Raw genomic sequence first — 16,885 nt, forward strand, 5'->3', positions numbered from 1 at the left:
ATTGAATGTTGGGGTATGGTGCAAAAGGCATGGCTTTATGCTGATGACCTCTTGTTGGTGTTGCAGAGTTTGGACACATCCCTGCCATGTCTGATGAGGATTTTGTCGAATTTTCATGATTGTTCGGGATACAAGGTTAACCGCCAGAAGTCAGAAGTGTTGCCTCTGTCCAGTAGATGTGATAAATCCCAGGTTGAGGGTCTGGGGTTTACTTGGTGTGATAGGCGCTTACGCTACCTAGGGGTATGGTTGACAGCTCCAGTCTCCCGTATGGTTGATGAAAACATGAGTGTGGTAGTACGAGATTGCAAATTGATTTTGGAAAGGTGGTCTTTACTTAATCTTTCACTATGGGGTAAAGTCAATGCCTTGAAAATGAATTTGGCTCCCAAGATTAACTTTATTACCAGCATGCTTCCACTGAGAATAAAGGGTAGTTATTGGAAAGATCTAGACCGCCTTATGCAAGAATTTTTATGGGACAGGAAGCCGCCCAGACTTAGTCTATGGAAATTGCAGCGTCCAATTTATTTGGGTGGTCTAGGAGTTCCGAACTTTAAGGCCTACCATTTAGCATTTTCTGCTCATTCTTTTGTTCCGTTTTTGGATGGTAAACTGGACGGATGGGCGGTGGCGGAGTCGAATGCATATGGGCCATTGGGCCCGGAAGCACTGTTGACCACTAACTCAAAGATCACGGGGGGAAGTCTGTTAACCACGTCCTTTTTACGCAACTCTTGGATTGAGGTCTTGACTTTGATAGGGAGGGACGCTTTTAAGTGTAAGAATGCTTCTATATGGCTGAATCCTAGGATTAGAGATAACTCCAGGACAATTTTTTGGCCCGATTGGTTCCTAATGAATGTTAAAAAGGTCTCCGACTTGGGGAACGATGATCGGTGGCTGACTGCAGCTGAGCTGAGAGAGAGATGGAGTTTTGAGGACTTGTCGGACTCGGCTTATAGACGACTCAAGAGGTCTATCGGTGAGGTGGACTGGTCTGACTCCTTTGACTTGGCTATTTTTCTGACGGATTCTAATGGACAGGGAGGTGGTTTAGCCAGTAGGTTATACAAACTTTTCATGTCGTATTTTCGGAACAATGACAATTTACGGGAGATCTGGAGTGAGAGGATTGGGTCTGATATTGATCTTGAGGCCTGGCAGAATATATGCGGAAATGTCTCATTGTGTTCACTGAATCTGGGCGAAAGGTCTAGACAAATTAAGATCCTGAACCGTGTGTATTGGTGTCCGGAAACGTTACATAAAAGGGGCATGACTGACAATGCTGACTGTTGGGGTTGTGCTCAGGAAGTGGGAACATTGGAACACATGCTGTGGGCCTGCGAGAGGGTCAGGGTGTTCTGGATAGACATTTGTGATGTGTGTGTCAGAATTTTGGGTGAAGAGTGTGTCCTGGACTTTAAGACAATGATCCTAGGGGAGGATTCCGAGCTGGCTGAAGTCAACTCTTCCCTTAAGAAATGGCTTTTCAGAGCAACCATTGTTGCTAAAAGGTTGATCCTTCGAGGATGGAAAGGTCAGGTCCGTCCGACATTTGAGGAGTGGGTTCAAGAAATGCATAGCCTGTCTCGTACAGAAAAAATGATCTACAGATTGAAATGTAAGTTGTCCACATATGAAAAGATTTGGAACATGTTCAATGATTTTATTTGATCCGTTTTTTTATTATATTCCTTGTTGTTCCTCTGTACTTTAGTATTATTTTTGTATATACTTGTAAATGAATAAATAAAAAAAAAAAAAAAAATATCCGGGCGAGATGAACCTTCCATATTTTTTTTACTTAGGTTATGCATCAGACCTCTAGAAACCATACTATTTAGAATATAACTCTCTGCAAAAGTTTTGCACCTTTTCTACTATTTCCGTCGACACAGGAGCTTTCAATAATCAATCCACAGCTCTGACACTGCACACTGCGGCACCCGTTTCTGGTCTCCTATGAGCCCCATGAGCCCCCCAGGCAGCCCTGGTATTTCTCGCACTGATTGCTGTGGACCAAGAAAAGGCATGTTTCAGTTATAAAAACACTCCACAGCCGTGTTTGTAGACTCTGACTAAAATAAAAATTGTCTGAAATCAAAACATAGGCAAATACTCTGAAGCTCTGGGGCACTTGCAGCGTTTAAAGTCACTCAATTCCTCAAGGAAGAAAAAGATGTGCATCAAGTCTGTTTCTAAATGAAACTTCAAAGTTATATTTTTCAAGTCTCCAAAAGCGCCATAATATCTAAAATAAATAAGAATGAGGTACATGTAAAGTCATAACTGTGAGAAACCTAAAGGTATTCTCCTGTTTGGATCCCGGGAGTCCTTTCTTTGGGTGGAAGGGGCACCCTCATCTCCTTTGGATCCGGACCCTGGGGGTGGACCAGTGCAGGAGGATCACCCGGGTAGGGGCGTCCAGGGTCATTCTCATGGAAATAACCTAGGCGAGACACAATCACACAACCCCTCTCTCTTCTTGGGGTATTTTCAAACACTCAACTTCTCCCCTCCCCATTTTCACATAATACGGGGAAGAAGGAAAGACAACTAAGAGTAGTGAATATTACCTGTATAAAACACCTTACAAAACAGAGGAAAGACTACCACCAACTACCGTCATGTAGTCCCACTAATGAAGATGGTCAAGGTCAGGCAGACCTAACCCTATTCACACACCTGCAGCCCATTGACATCACACATGTGTATAAAGGGAGGCTGCTGAGGGAGAAAGGTCTGATGCAGTTTGGAGAGCAAAATTATCAAACATATTTGTGGGGGGCTTCCCCTCCTGGCCCCCATCTCCTGCACATATTTGTTACTGCTTCTGGCGACTCCCAGCCCGTTATCTGAACTTTCCCACCCAGTCCCTAATATTTTTCTGATTTTTTTCAGCAAAGTGTTTTCATAAAAAACACCGAAAAAACGACTGTCAATAAAACAACTTTGTACCCATGTAATTTGTGTAGAACAGAAGAGGAAAGAGTTGAGATCCCAATTTAGACAGACATATTGGCACTTTCAAGCATAACTGGGCGGTCTGCCACAAACATCTTAAATAATGGAGTTCCCAAGGCCCACCCCTGTTTTAAGTTTGCATAAGCACTGATGTTATCCATCATATTATGCTCAAGACTCAACATCACTGATACAAGAATGTATCATTTTTCGATCAGGAAAATAGGAAATATTAGAATCCCCTATCCCACACGTTTTTCCCATATTATTGATATGTTAATATGATCAATGCAGTTGCATAATACTTAGAACATAGTTATGTGGGTAGAATTCACCTTATCAATTGTCATTTTAGCCAAGAGCATAACAATCAAATGGTTGGAGAGGACCAAATAAAAAAAAGACCAGGTTTAAGTCCCAGTTGGTTGATTGAAAGAAGTGCATTGCCTTTTGCCTATTCTCTCAAAAAGAATGAGATTTATTTATCAAACACCTCATCCACTGAAACTAAGGGGTAATATGTCGATAAATAACTGGATCTAACAAGTGTCCTTAAGTACTCTCTGGAACCAGATAGCCAACCTGCCAGTAATCAGAGCTATTCAACCCACAATTAATCCCTTGAAAGCGATGCATTAAAAAGATTCTCTCACTGCTGATTTTGCTGATACGTTGGGCAGACCCTGTGGACCAACAGCCCTGAATAATGTAAATAATTTTATTTCCATTGTAAGGGATTTTCCCCAAAATCAATCAGACATGTTCATGTGTTAAAAGGTATTAGTGAAGTTCCTTTGGTTATGCTCTTATTCAGGACAGAAGATGTTGCAATCATAAATACTCAGCGATAGCAACATGTGCCTTATTATGTGTTCCAGAGGCATTGTGCACTATGAGCAAAACAATTACCAGTTGTTAATTTGTATGACATTCATCATGGTTTGAAAATATTTTAAATTCCAATGGACCTAATGTTTTTTATGCCATTCTAGTATCTTTGTTTACATGTTTTGATCTTTGCAGCATTTATGCTAATCATCAGGCCCCTCTCTCATCGATAGCTCTGATTACATTGATATGCTCATGGCGGGGGTGTCTAGGTCCTAGCATAAAGGAGTGACCACAGAGTAATATGGGGAGAAGGCAACTACAGATTTAATATTCCCTTTTCCCCGTATTACCCTGTGGATACCCCACTTTTTAAAGAAACTATGTTAATGCACCTTTCTCTAAAGCAAATGTGATATTCATTGCAACACTTTGGAAATGGCTAAACTAACTAAGCCACCCACTCCCTAAAATAGAGGGAAGTGAGTTTCTGCCTTATGTTCATTGAAACCGTATTCCTTGATTATACATTGACACACAGTCGGGGCACACTATTAGGGATGTGTTACATTGCAAGACTTGACTTTTGCATACTTCATAAAGTTTGAAGCAAGACTTTGTAAACTTCATGAAGTTGTTTGCGCTGGCACCATTAAATGCCAGCAGATTGGGTTTTGCTGGTATGTAAATATGCATATATTATTTTATGGAATAAACATTACTCTAGAGTTTCTGCACAAAATCTTCCGAACGTTACCCGCCTAACAACGGAAGAGGAGCAGAGAAATATTCCTGCAAAAGAATGTATGCTAACAACATTTATTGTAAACCAATTATTCCAAAGCCAAGCATGACGATAGAGATTAGCCTGCCATGGACTGCATGCAAGCAGCAAGTTCGATAGACAGCAGACCAGTTCAACGTCCTGTTTTTCTTTCATTGATGCTCTGGAATTGGGATTGACTACGCCCTTGTGACTACATGAATCTAGATGTATCTTTTTGTCTGCAGTGTGATATGATTTTATTATAGCAAAATGCAGGTCATTGATAATTACATGTATTTAACTATTTGGTCAGTTATTGGTGACATATTTTAAATGTTCTCATCAGTTTTGAGATAGACTGATATTGGGGGATGCAGGGCTTCACAAATTTTTATTTCATTTTATCTGGTCATGTCAATGTATGATGTGCTTGCAAGCACTGTATGTGGATTTGAATGTTCTGCTTCGTATGTGATTTTATGGTATGTTGATTAGCAAAATAAATCTATGTCTGATGATGACGATGTGCTTGTGAATGTAGTGTGCATAACACAACAGAGGATTTAGAAGGAAATGGGCCCACAGGCCTGAGGGTAACGGGGTAGCAGGGCCATTAGAACTGCTAGCACTGGAAGCCATTTTACTTGTTCAGCTATTTGTTTATTCAGTGTGACAGCAGGCTAGCCACTATTGGTCCATGTGCTTCCCATTTGAGTAGGGCGATGAGAGCTGGGGGTCTTGAAATTAAAGCATACATTACTTAAACATCTGTAGAATGTACATAATAATGAATCATACAATATCATTTCTTATGCATGCCTATTCTAATTTTTGAAAACTCTGTAAAACTGTATGCATTATATGTATGAGGTTTTACACTTTCCATTTTGGTTTGCAATTGTATTTCCAATTAACTAAAGGCACACATTTACTTCTTTAAATAATGTATAGTTATACACGCATTTCATCGAAGTACTTTTCATCGTGGGACTTTTCATCGCCACTTTTTCATCGACCAAAACTCTTTTTTTTTTAAATATTTTTTTGGGGGTGTTTTCTTGGGGTTAGGGTATGATTATATAAGTAAGTGGGGATCTCAGGGAGGAGAGCCCCCCCATTAAATAAAAAAAAAGAGTTTTGGTCGATGAAAAAGTGGCGATGAAAAGTCCCACGATGAAAAGTACTTCGACGAAATAACGTAGAACCAATGTATATTGTTACTTTTATTTATATTGCTGACATTTTATTTTTCATCCAATAATTGCCCTTATTTTTTCTGATCAATATTTTTCCATTGTTATTTTTGATAAATTGCTGCAATGTTTTATTCTCCTTGATTATTATTATTTCTAATCAGTATATTTGTTTTATCACTATGGAATTTCTCATGAATTACTACGTGTTTATTTACCTTGGTTACTATTATTTCTGATCAATATTTGTTTTGTCACAATGCTGGTTTTTCATGAATTTCAATAATGTTTTTTATGTTCTTAAACATTTTATTTCTGATCAATATACATGTTTTGTTGGGTTTTTTGTATGATGTATTACAATGTGTTTTATTCAGCTTAATAATGATTATTTCTGATCAAAATGTTTTACTATGGCGTTTTTCATGATTTACTACAATCTTTGTAATCAGCTTGATTAATATTTTTGATGAACATTTGTTGCTCTCACTGTGGTATATTTCATGAATGAATACACATATTTGTATTCACTTTTATCATTATTCTGGATGAATATGCTTTTTGCCATTGTGGTTATTTTCGTGATTTACTTTTTCTTAATTGAATGGCAGCATTTCTGACTGGAGTGGGTATAGCAAAGAATCACAGGGCGTGAGGGCAGGTGATTATGCAATGATTTATACATCAATAGTGAGAAAGAAGTAAACATTAAATTCTAAGACTGTGTCAAATTATGTCAAATTTAAAATGTTGCATACACTTTCATGATCAGTCATCGTTTTTGGTCTTCCTGCATCCTTTGTTCTAACCAGGTACAGCATTATATATGTTTGTGAACATTTGTATGTTTCCTAACATACTAGGAGTACTGCAAATGCAGAAAAGGGTCTCCAATGTATGCATAGTGTTTACTTACATATATGTTTTTCTCTTCATTCAGGTACCCCAGTCAATCAATCAAGAGATTACATTTCCTGGGAAGCCACACAGTCTGAAACATATCTACAAGGAAGTACACATGGGAAAGAATAAAAGCTGACCAACAAGAAAAAAAGCAGTGTAGCTCAGTCTGGGATCAAAATTAACAATTTTTCTATTTGGTTTCTGGCTCATCCACTATTATGGGAACAAGTGGTGAACAAGGACTTGCTGTTGACTCTGAGCTCAAGCCATCATACACTTTAAAGAACGAGGGAGAGAAAGCATCTGCTACTGTAGTCCTGGAGACAATCTTCAGTGGCAAGGTACAGTCAGAGGGAGAGGAAAGCACATTAAAAAGCAAGTAGGTCCAGCGGTAATTACAGGCTAGGCAATGCTTTCAGGAGAAAGCCATTCCTCACAATCACTCTATTGACTTGCTGATGATGGAAATGACCCACTCTGAAGCCATGCAGTTCATTGTAAAAGAAATATGAAAGAATCCCTGATTTATATTTTGGCATTATACATAAGGTTGTGGTATTTTATTGTGGTGGTACAGAGTGGTATTTTATTATGGCGTAGTATCTCTTGTGGTAATTTGTAAATACAGTGGTAAGACTCACTTCAGACTATTGCCTAACAGTTGTTTTTACCAAGGTCACTCACTGCACCTAGGTACTGGACTTGGTACACTAACTAATACTTTCCTGCCTTACAACATTTGATCTACAATGCTTTTGTATGCCCTTGTGGCTGACTTTAAAACATATTTATCATTTCATACGGAAATGACCATGCACACATACATGTCTAGCACTTCTAAAATTCAATTCACAGAAAAACAATTTATTTCAGATTTTACCACAGGTGGTCAAATGAATTACTGCCTGCAGTAAAATACACCTATCACCTGTTCGCCCTCAGTCTATGTGATAATAAAAATGCAGACACATAATACGAGCACAAACCCAATTTGTTTTCAAACTTTTTATTTTTATAGAAGGTTAAAATTCAAAGCTGTTCCGACAGTTGCATTATGCAATACTATTTTCTTGGACATGTAAAACAAAATGCCTTTCATTAGAGTGTTCACACAGATTAACCAAACCAGTTATGCTCGATCTTACCATCCGACCTTGGACACGACAGAATTGGAAAGAAATGCACTTAGAGAGAGCGAAAGAACAAAACTGCAAATACTTTCACACAAACTTGAAATCGCATGCACTTTTAACATCGAAACATTACACATGAAATGACCTATTTCCCTGTATAATTGATCAACAGGCACTCCAACCCCCTCACTTTTGACCAATATTCACCTAGAGGCTGGCGATATTCCTGGATCATTTGGAACCGGAGAATCCACCTCAGTCAGTTTGCACACAGATAAGGACTGCCACGACCCCATGAATCCTGTACAAGAAAAATGTACTGAAACACATGTGCTGTTTCCAATAGAATTTTCAATACTTGACAATAAATAACACGCACATTAAAATCCAGGTATCAGAACATTATGTACAAATCAACAGACTTGGACAAAGTAATTATGACTCTTGATCAGAACCATAAATAATAATATCTTTGAAAAGGAATGAAACAAAAAATAAATTGTATTATTATTATTTTTAAATATGTTTTTCTTTATCTTGATCACCTTAATTTTGATCTCATATCTCTATTTTTTTTATTGGTGATCTGTTTTTTTTCTTTTGAAATGTTTTGGGATTTGTTTTATTTTGTATTTATTTATTTATTTGAATTTACAAAGCGCACAATAGGCCCTGGGGCATCGGCATCGTGGCACTGTTACAGAAGGACTTGCTTAGAAAAACATGGTGCAATGAAGGCATACAATCAGGCAGTAGTACAGTCAGGCAGCAGTAATAACAGTTACAGGACAAGGGTCCTAAGAAATAGACTGGTTCCAGGGTTACATGGGAAGCTGTCTGTTCTTCAGTTAGACGTAGGCAAGGCTAGTTGAAGAGCTTGGTTTTGAGCGCTCTACAGAACACTGTGAGGGAAGACTCCTTCCTAAGAGAGAGTGGTAGAGCGTTCCAATTCTTTGGTGCTAAGAAAGGAAAACTTGCGCCTCTTTATGAGATCTTCTCTTTTTTTCATAGATCACCTTTATCTCTTTTGGTCTTTTTAAATGGTGATACAAATGTTTTTTTAAGCAAATAAAATCATTAACATTTCAGACAACACACAATACATCTGTGTCATTTAATTGAATGCAAGAACCAGTAAAAATAAAATAAAAACCATTCATGATAAAATAAGAGTACTTGTAAATATGTCCTTAAAACAATTCATGACAGGAATAGTAAAACAGTCTGTAATTCAATGAGAGTTTGTGGTGCAATCACACAGAAAACCGTTGTTGGCGGAACTCCTCCATTCCAGGACATCATCGGACCTCCTTTGGGGTTGTCATCTTCTCATATTTTTGGTCATCATCTTCTCCCCCTTCTTTGGTCCCGGGAGCTTTCCAGGGGACTCTGATCCAGCGGTATTCTCCAGGGCTCCAGCGCTCATGGATCTGGTACTGACAAGGCAAACAAATATTTTTCTAGATTAAAAGGAAAGACACATTAAGAACCAAGCACAATAATCTTTCATTTCCTTTTCCAGTGGTGCATCTGAAATCAAATTTCATTCTACAAATAAATACACATTATAAAAAAACATACCATGCAACCAAAACATTTTTCAATAAATACACAACACTAACATTATACCTTCAGATAAGAGCCCCTTTGTACCTGTGTGCACCAATACTATTTACACTTATTCACTTGGGAGGGCAACTCCACATATTATATATTTTTTCTTTTCATTCTCTATTAGCTCCAACTTGCTCAAACCTCTTCACTTCATGTTTCAGGTGGAAAAGCTTGATCTGATTAACATGGAAAAACTGTTCCAGTGTCAATTCACCCTCCTTTTTAGCAATTCTGTTGACTAACGGTGAAACCTTATCTGTAATGTTATATATGGCCCTTGCCACGCTGCAAGGAATTTTGAGTTTTTGTCTTTTTCACCTTCCCAAAATTAAATTTAAACACCTGATCCCCTATTTCATAATCTTTTACAGATGTCTTCCTATCATAATATGTTTTTGCACCGTCAGTTGCCTTTTCCAAATTCCGCTGCACAAATGCAAACGCATGTTGTAAATGCATCCTCAACTCTTCCACATACTCATGACTTGTCGACGCATTTACATGGATTTCTCATTTGTTTTGTAAAGTAAGTGTTGTGGCAAAACCATTTTCCTTCCTGTCAATATTTCATGAGGGCTGAGATTTAGTGATTTAGCGGGAGTCGACTTCATGGCCATTAATACCAATGGAAGCCATAAATGCCAACTAGAACCTGCTTCAGCTACACATTTCTTTAACATATCCACTATTGACCTGTGACACCGTTCCACTCCGCTGGAAGAGGAGGGCCGGTAAGAAATATGTAGTTACCTTTTCACACCCAAAATGTGCCATATCTTTGTCATTAATGCACTGGTGAAATGACTTCCTTAGTCTGATTCTTTTCTTTGAGGTAAACCAAATCTTGAAAAAATATGATATACAAGTAATGTACCTAAGGTTTGTGCACTGCAATCCGGGGCTGGAATGTACTCTACCCATTTGGAAATTAGACATGTTACTGTTAACATATACCTGTTTCCTCTTGCTGATCTCTTTACAGGCCCAATATATTCGATTTTCAAATCAGACCATCGGAGGGTCAACCCCTTTTTCATTAATGGCGCTCTAGGAGTAGGTGACGCAAGTTAAAACTGTGAACATACCAAACACCCTCTGGTGTATAGCTCAACATCTTGGGACATGTGTGTCCAATAAGAATAATCTTTTAAAATGTCTAAGGTTTTCTGCGAACCCTTGTAGGTATGGCATCATGAGCATGATGTAACATTCTTCCCCGAAATGATAAGGGCACTACCCATTGTATTTGACCTCTCACAGATTCTCTAATTATCAGTCCATCTTGTTATCTAATTCTCTTTTTGTTTTTTAAAAACACCCTCAATTCCTCTATTCCTTTACAGTCCTCTTCAGTTAGAGCGTTTTGTTCTGCATCTAACAAATGGTCATACAATATCCCTAGAATGAGATCTTCCTTTTGCGCTTTGATTAGATCTTGATCTGGAGTATCAAAACTCCTTTGTGCCACGGCTGCTCAACTGCTTCTGGAGTTTTGGAGCATGGTATTGCATCTGCCTGTATTTCTCCAAGCAAGTGTTCAATAGGAAATAATTCCCCCATTACAGCTCCAATTTTGAATACCTGATCTGCCTTGTCATTCCCCTCTGTGTCCTCACCTGGCATCTTCAAATGAGCACATATTTTCCTCCAATGTATTACCAAATAATGTTCTCACACAAGTAGGTCTATGGCTTAAATCATCTTGCCATGTTTAAGTGTTTTTTTGTTACAGGTGAACAGGCCCTTTACCTTCCAGCCAGGTAAGTATTCTACAAAGCTATTTTCACGTATAATCAGAATCCGTTACTAGAACTATGTCTTTGAGTTTATTTTCTACTGCTGTAGAGTCCGCCTTGTCAATAACTCTTGGAATGTTGTCACATCCATACCATATGTTTGCTATCCCTGCCACAGGCTCTTTTTCTGTATTATTTTCTACATGGTATGCGCTGCCATCTACATACACAGTTGGTACATTCTTATATATTTCTTCATTGAATGTTTTGTTTGGGGATTGCTCAAATTCATTCAAACTTATTTCTAGCTCTGTGTCCTCAGGTATACACATGGTTGCACAATCATCCAAGTCGGCTTGCCTTTGGGCAACCGGGCTCTTTTTATTTTGTCCATATTTCACTTTCAAAGGAAACCCCTAAAGCGCTAACGTCCAGGAAGTAATCCTGGACTGGACCAAATTCCCTAATCTGATTCTCTTATTTTTCAGAAACTGGAGAGGCCGCTGATTTGTTTCAATAATTACCCTTTCCCCTTGAATTATGTGGCAGAAATGCTGTAGCGCCCAGACAGTGGTCAGAAGTGCTTTTTCGTATTAACTGAACTTGTTCTCTAATTATGACAATGCTTTACAGGCATATGCAATAGTTTTGTTATTTACCTCATGTTTTTGATATAACACCACTGCCATACTTTGATCAGTGAATCCTATTTCTACAACAGTTAGAATATCCTCACTTGATAGTCAGAATACTGCTGATACCGATACAGAGAAAACAGTAGTTAGAAAGGAGGGTGCAGGTCAGTCAGCTGAGGAGTATTTTGAACCACAAATATTCCCGAGGACAGAAATGACGGCATTGTGCAAAACACAGACAAGTGTTATGCGCCAGAAGTTGACAGGCTGCCATGTGGCACTTTTTGTCAAAAAGTTGCAGTGTGAACACTGGTAGTCCAATGTCAGAGGGTCAGTCAGTGGCTACTACACTCCAAATGGGTTCTGAGCCCAGGAGAATAGACAAAGAAATTCAAAATGTAGTGAGCAACAAAGAGGGAAAAATGTAATTTCATACGCCCATTAGTCTAGCAAATAGTAAAAAAGAGCTAAGAAAAATTGAGTCCTGAAATCAGCAAACATTCACACTTTGTATGTGTGTTAGTAGAGATTGAAGACAGGTACTATGCTCCTATCAATATTGAAGAGAAATATAATGCATTGCAATGATTGATATGGATGCCCAAGCCACAATAATGTCAAAAGAGCTAGTGAAAAGTATCAATGAAGGGAGATCTGCACAAAATCACATAAAGGCGAGGCAAAATGAAAGCCTTGTGGATAATTTCAATGGTGAAGAGATACCTATCAAAGGTGTCACTGAAGTTGACATAAAGTTAGGAAAGCATCAGATGAGACAGGAAGTATTGATCACATCCATAAATGAAATACCCTTTCTCATAGGGACAAATTGCCTGAAAAGATTGTTGCCTCTCATTGATGGGGTAAATTGAGTATTGTGGTCCCTAGCCAAGAAACCATTGAGGCCTAAGAAATAATATTGACACGAAACAACTGTGAAAGAATACCATACCGTTGCTACATGGCAGCCTGTCAACTTCCGGTGCACAACACTTGTCTGTGTTTTGCACAATGCCCGTCATTTCTGTCCTCTGGAATATTTGCGGTTCAAAATACTCCTCAGGTGACTGACCTGCACCCTCCTTTCGAACTACTGTTTTCTCTGTATCGGTATCAGCAGTATTCTGACTCTCAAGTGAGGATATTCTAACTGTTGATCCTATCTCTTCGTCCTATGATTTTTCACATTTGATGCTCTTTTTAAATCTGTTTCTCTGTTCTTTAGGTTTTTCTTGTTTATTTTCTCCTTTTTGTTCTTCATTTCACACAACTCACTAGTCTTGTTCAATTCTAGATTAAACCACAGTCCTTTTTTTGTGTTTGAATTTGCTCTGTTTCACTTTCATTCATTTGTTTTCTTATTTTTAAATAAGTCATCAAATCAGTAGTCAAATCAGAACCGTTATTCAAAGGTGGTACATGGGCATCTGCGTTTTCATCAGTGCAGGGGTTATAAAATAGTCACTTATTGTCAGAACGCACAAGATCTCTCCTATGACATTCTGCACCTTCACTTGGCTGTTGTTTTTGAACTGCACATAACTTTCCAATTTGCTCAACTTGGGCCTCTAAACATTGAAACCTGTCCATGTCTCTGGATTCCTCTCTCTGCTGCCCAGGCTCGTATTGGTTAAATTCACCCTGATTAGACCTATTCTGATACCTCCCAGGAGATTGATTTCTATTTGTGTTACCTCTGAACTCATTTGACATAGGAGGTGCAAAATGCAAAGCGACCATCCTTTGACCATGGTCGACTGGTGGTGGCGGTTGGTTATATTGGCGAGGAACATAGCTCATATTTTGTCTTTAATTGGGTGGAAATTGTCCCCTATGCTGATTTCCATTTTCATTTAACCTATTCACATATCTTTTTCTTTCTTGGTGGCCACACACCATCGTATTAGGGTCAAACTTGCTCGGAATACCCAGAGTCTGGTATGGGCCATTGTACATTTGATTTGTATTGTTATTCAGACCTCACACATTGGGGTGATATCCTACTCGGCGAGCATTACCCAGATATCTAGTGCTACTGTAAGACTCCCTAATGTTGGGATCAACTGACTGGAACATAGGAGTTTGAGGTGGTGTCCTCTGTGGCTGTATGCCCCTTGGGTTAGGTGTCATGTTGTTTGTTGCCTGGGTTTGAGCTGATTCAAGCAGCATTTTTGCAGATCTTACCTCCTTTCTTGCTGGTGCAGGGTCTTTAGATTATGGTTTTGTCTCCTTACTCTTAGGCCATTCCTCTCTCTGACCAAAAACCACTTCATATAGTTCAGTCCCTTGTTCTATTACACATTCTATTGATTTCTCCCTGTCAAATTCACAAATTAACTGGGATACAATTTCTTTTTTGAGCCCATAAAAGTATGCAGTCTTAAATTCTACAGAGTTAGGGTTAAACGCCACATCAAAGCATGAAAATGTTCTTTTTAAATCTTGGAGGAAATGGTGAGGGGACATATGTTGCTTTGCAGCCATAGTATAAGATGCTTTTTTGGCATCCGGCATAGACTGATAAGGTGAGAATTGATGTCTAACATTTTCCTGTTCATTGAGACCCTGAATGACACTAGCAGCTGCTGAATCAAGCGTTAGGTGAAAGTATTGTCTATATTGTTCCATAGGTATCTGGAGGACTTTAAATATATCATGGACCATCTCTAAATGGTCTTCCATGCAACAATTGCCCCCACCTACAAGAAAAAAACAGTGTAGCTCCATCTGGGATCAAAAATACAAATTGTTCTATTTGGTGTCTGGCACATCCACTAGTATGGGAACAAGTGGTGAACAAGGACTTGCTGCTGACTCTGAGCTCAAGCCGTCATCACATTTAAAGAACAGGGGAGAGAAAGCATCTGATACTGTAGTGCTGGAGACAATCTTCGGTGGCAAGGTACAGTCAGAGGGAGAGGCAAGCACGGTCAAAAGCAAGTAGGTCCAGCTGATATTACAGGTTAGGCAATGCTTTCAAGAGAAAGCCAATCCTCACCATCACTATATTCACTTGCTGATGATGGAACTCCGGAAGGGCTACCACCAGGGTCATAATGACCCCTAATGTTTTTTAGCTAAACTACACAACTAAAACAAACTATTCACTCATTATGGCAGGCACCTGGGTGGCACAGGAAAGGGGTGCCGAGGAGGATAAAATACAGTAGGGCTGACCCATACAGGCAGGTCCGGAACCAATGTCTCCCCCCTGGGGATTGATCTTTGATTTACCCTTCCCGGTACCTCATGTTACAGGAGACTTGTGTTGCAGCTAGATAGAAAAACAGTTGTTTAGGCTTTAGGTCACTGGTGGACACTGTATGGAGGTTAGAACCTGGGGGTTGGGTGCTTATCACGACTTCAAGACATGTGGACGTTGGGTACGTGTAGTGCGGTTGGCTCCGGCCTGGCTGGGTGGGGGTTAGAGGCCTGATGGCAGGTTAGTGGAGATGAATGGACAGAGCACGGAGCCCGGTGCTGTCTCATGCTCTTTGCCCGGTGCATTCCTGAAGGCGATACTAAATATTTGTAACACTAAAGGGACGAGAGGGAAGTGGACTTAGGTGGGAACAGAGCTCAAGCCAAGCCAGCATGTTGTGTAAAAATTGGGCTTTGTGACCTGTGAATGTGAGCAGCATGAGCCTGCAGCCTTTCTCATTTTGGGCCTAACACAAAATGGCAGTGTGTGCATTTCTAGGGCTAAGCACCTACTTCTATGCACTGTGGGGTCTTTAGAGGATACCTGTTGATGCATATGGTTCCCCCCTTGTAGGTTACATTGCCTCATACGGGGTTTGCCTAATTTGGAAACACATAGGGGGTTGGGATAGGCTCTTTTCCATCCCAACACTATCCTGGAAAGAACTGCTGGTAGAAGGAAAGTAAGAAACTTGTTATCCCTTCACACTAGCAGAAAGTCCTGGGACCCCGATCCAGGAAAGGCTGGTTGCCGGGAAGAAGGCTGTACAAGACCAAGAGCTGCCAAGCCTTGAAAGAGTACGTTTATGAACTGTTTGATTTGGCCCAAATATTTGGAATGTGGTGATATTAGCTTAGGATATGCAGGAGGTTACCGACTCAGACATTATGGGCCCGATTCATGGAATATTTACCCGGTTCAAAGTGAATTTGCACTGCCGAAAAATGACTTTGCATTGCCGACACAAACCCTAATTCATGGAACCGTGCAAAGTGTGTTTTTGCAGGGCAATGTCTGGGCAAAGTCAGCGCATAGTCATTTTTGCGGTTCAAAATGACTTTCCCTGGATTGTGCACAGCAAAAATACACTTTGCACAGTTCCATGAATCAGGGTTTGTGTCGGCAGTGCAAAGTCATTTTTCACCAATGCAAATTCACTTTGAACTGGGCAAATATTTCATGAATTGGACCCAATGGGGGTCATTATGACCTGGGCGCAAAGGGATACCGGGCACCAGTAATGACACCGGTGCCAGTAATCCCTTTGCGCCCTATTCCGAGGTCCCTTTTCGGGTCCCTCCCTTAACACCTGGTTTTACCAGGCGTTATGGACGGGACCCACAAAGGGATACCGGGGTCAATAATGGTCCCACAGTTTGCGGTACCGTTATTGACGCCTTACCCCTTCCCATTGAGCCCTATGGGGGCACAAATGGGAATGGTGAATGGCTTTTCAAATGGGGACTTACCGGTCTCGCCAAGGTCGGACTGGACTGGCAAGTCTGCCTACCACCGAGTCGGTGGCGGTACCGGTATTGGTGCTAGTCATGGCTAATAGCGCCATGACTAGCACCAACCTCGGAATGAGGGCCTATGTTTGAGATTTTTCTCTTGCCTGACCCATTGGAGCTTTCTTTTTTTTTTTAAACACTTTATTAACATTTTTCTTAAACATAACCATAAGCACAACCCCAAAAATAACCCACTTCACCCTGCCCCCTCCCTCCATGTTCAAGTCCAGGTTGTGTCCTCCAGGCCTCTCCTTACGCTTAATTGACCACAGACAATCCCTCGCAGTCTGTGGTGTCCCTGAAAGCCGGGTGGCCCCGCTGAAGCTCCCTTAGTTCACCTCCTCTGTATTCCCCTCTTCCCCTCTTCCCTCCCTCCCATGCCTAGCTAACCACT

Source organism: Ambystoma mexicanum, chromosome 4p (genome assembly GCF_040938575.1).
Source record: "Ambystoma mexicanum isolate Mex_15411 chromosome 4p, UKY_AmexF1_1, whole genome shotgun sequence".
Lineage (NCBI taxonomy): Eukaryota > Metazoa > Chordata > Amphibia > Caudata > Ambystomatidae > Ambystoma > Ambystoma mexicanum.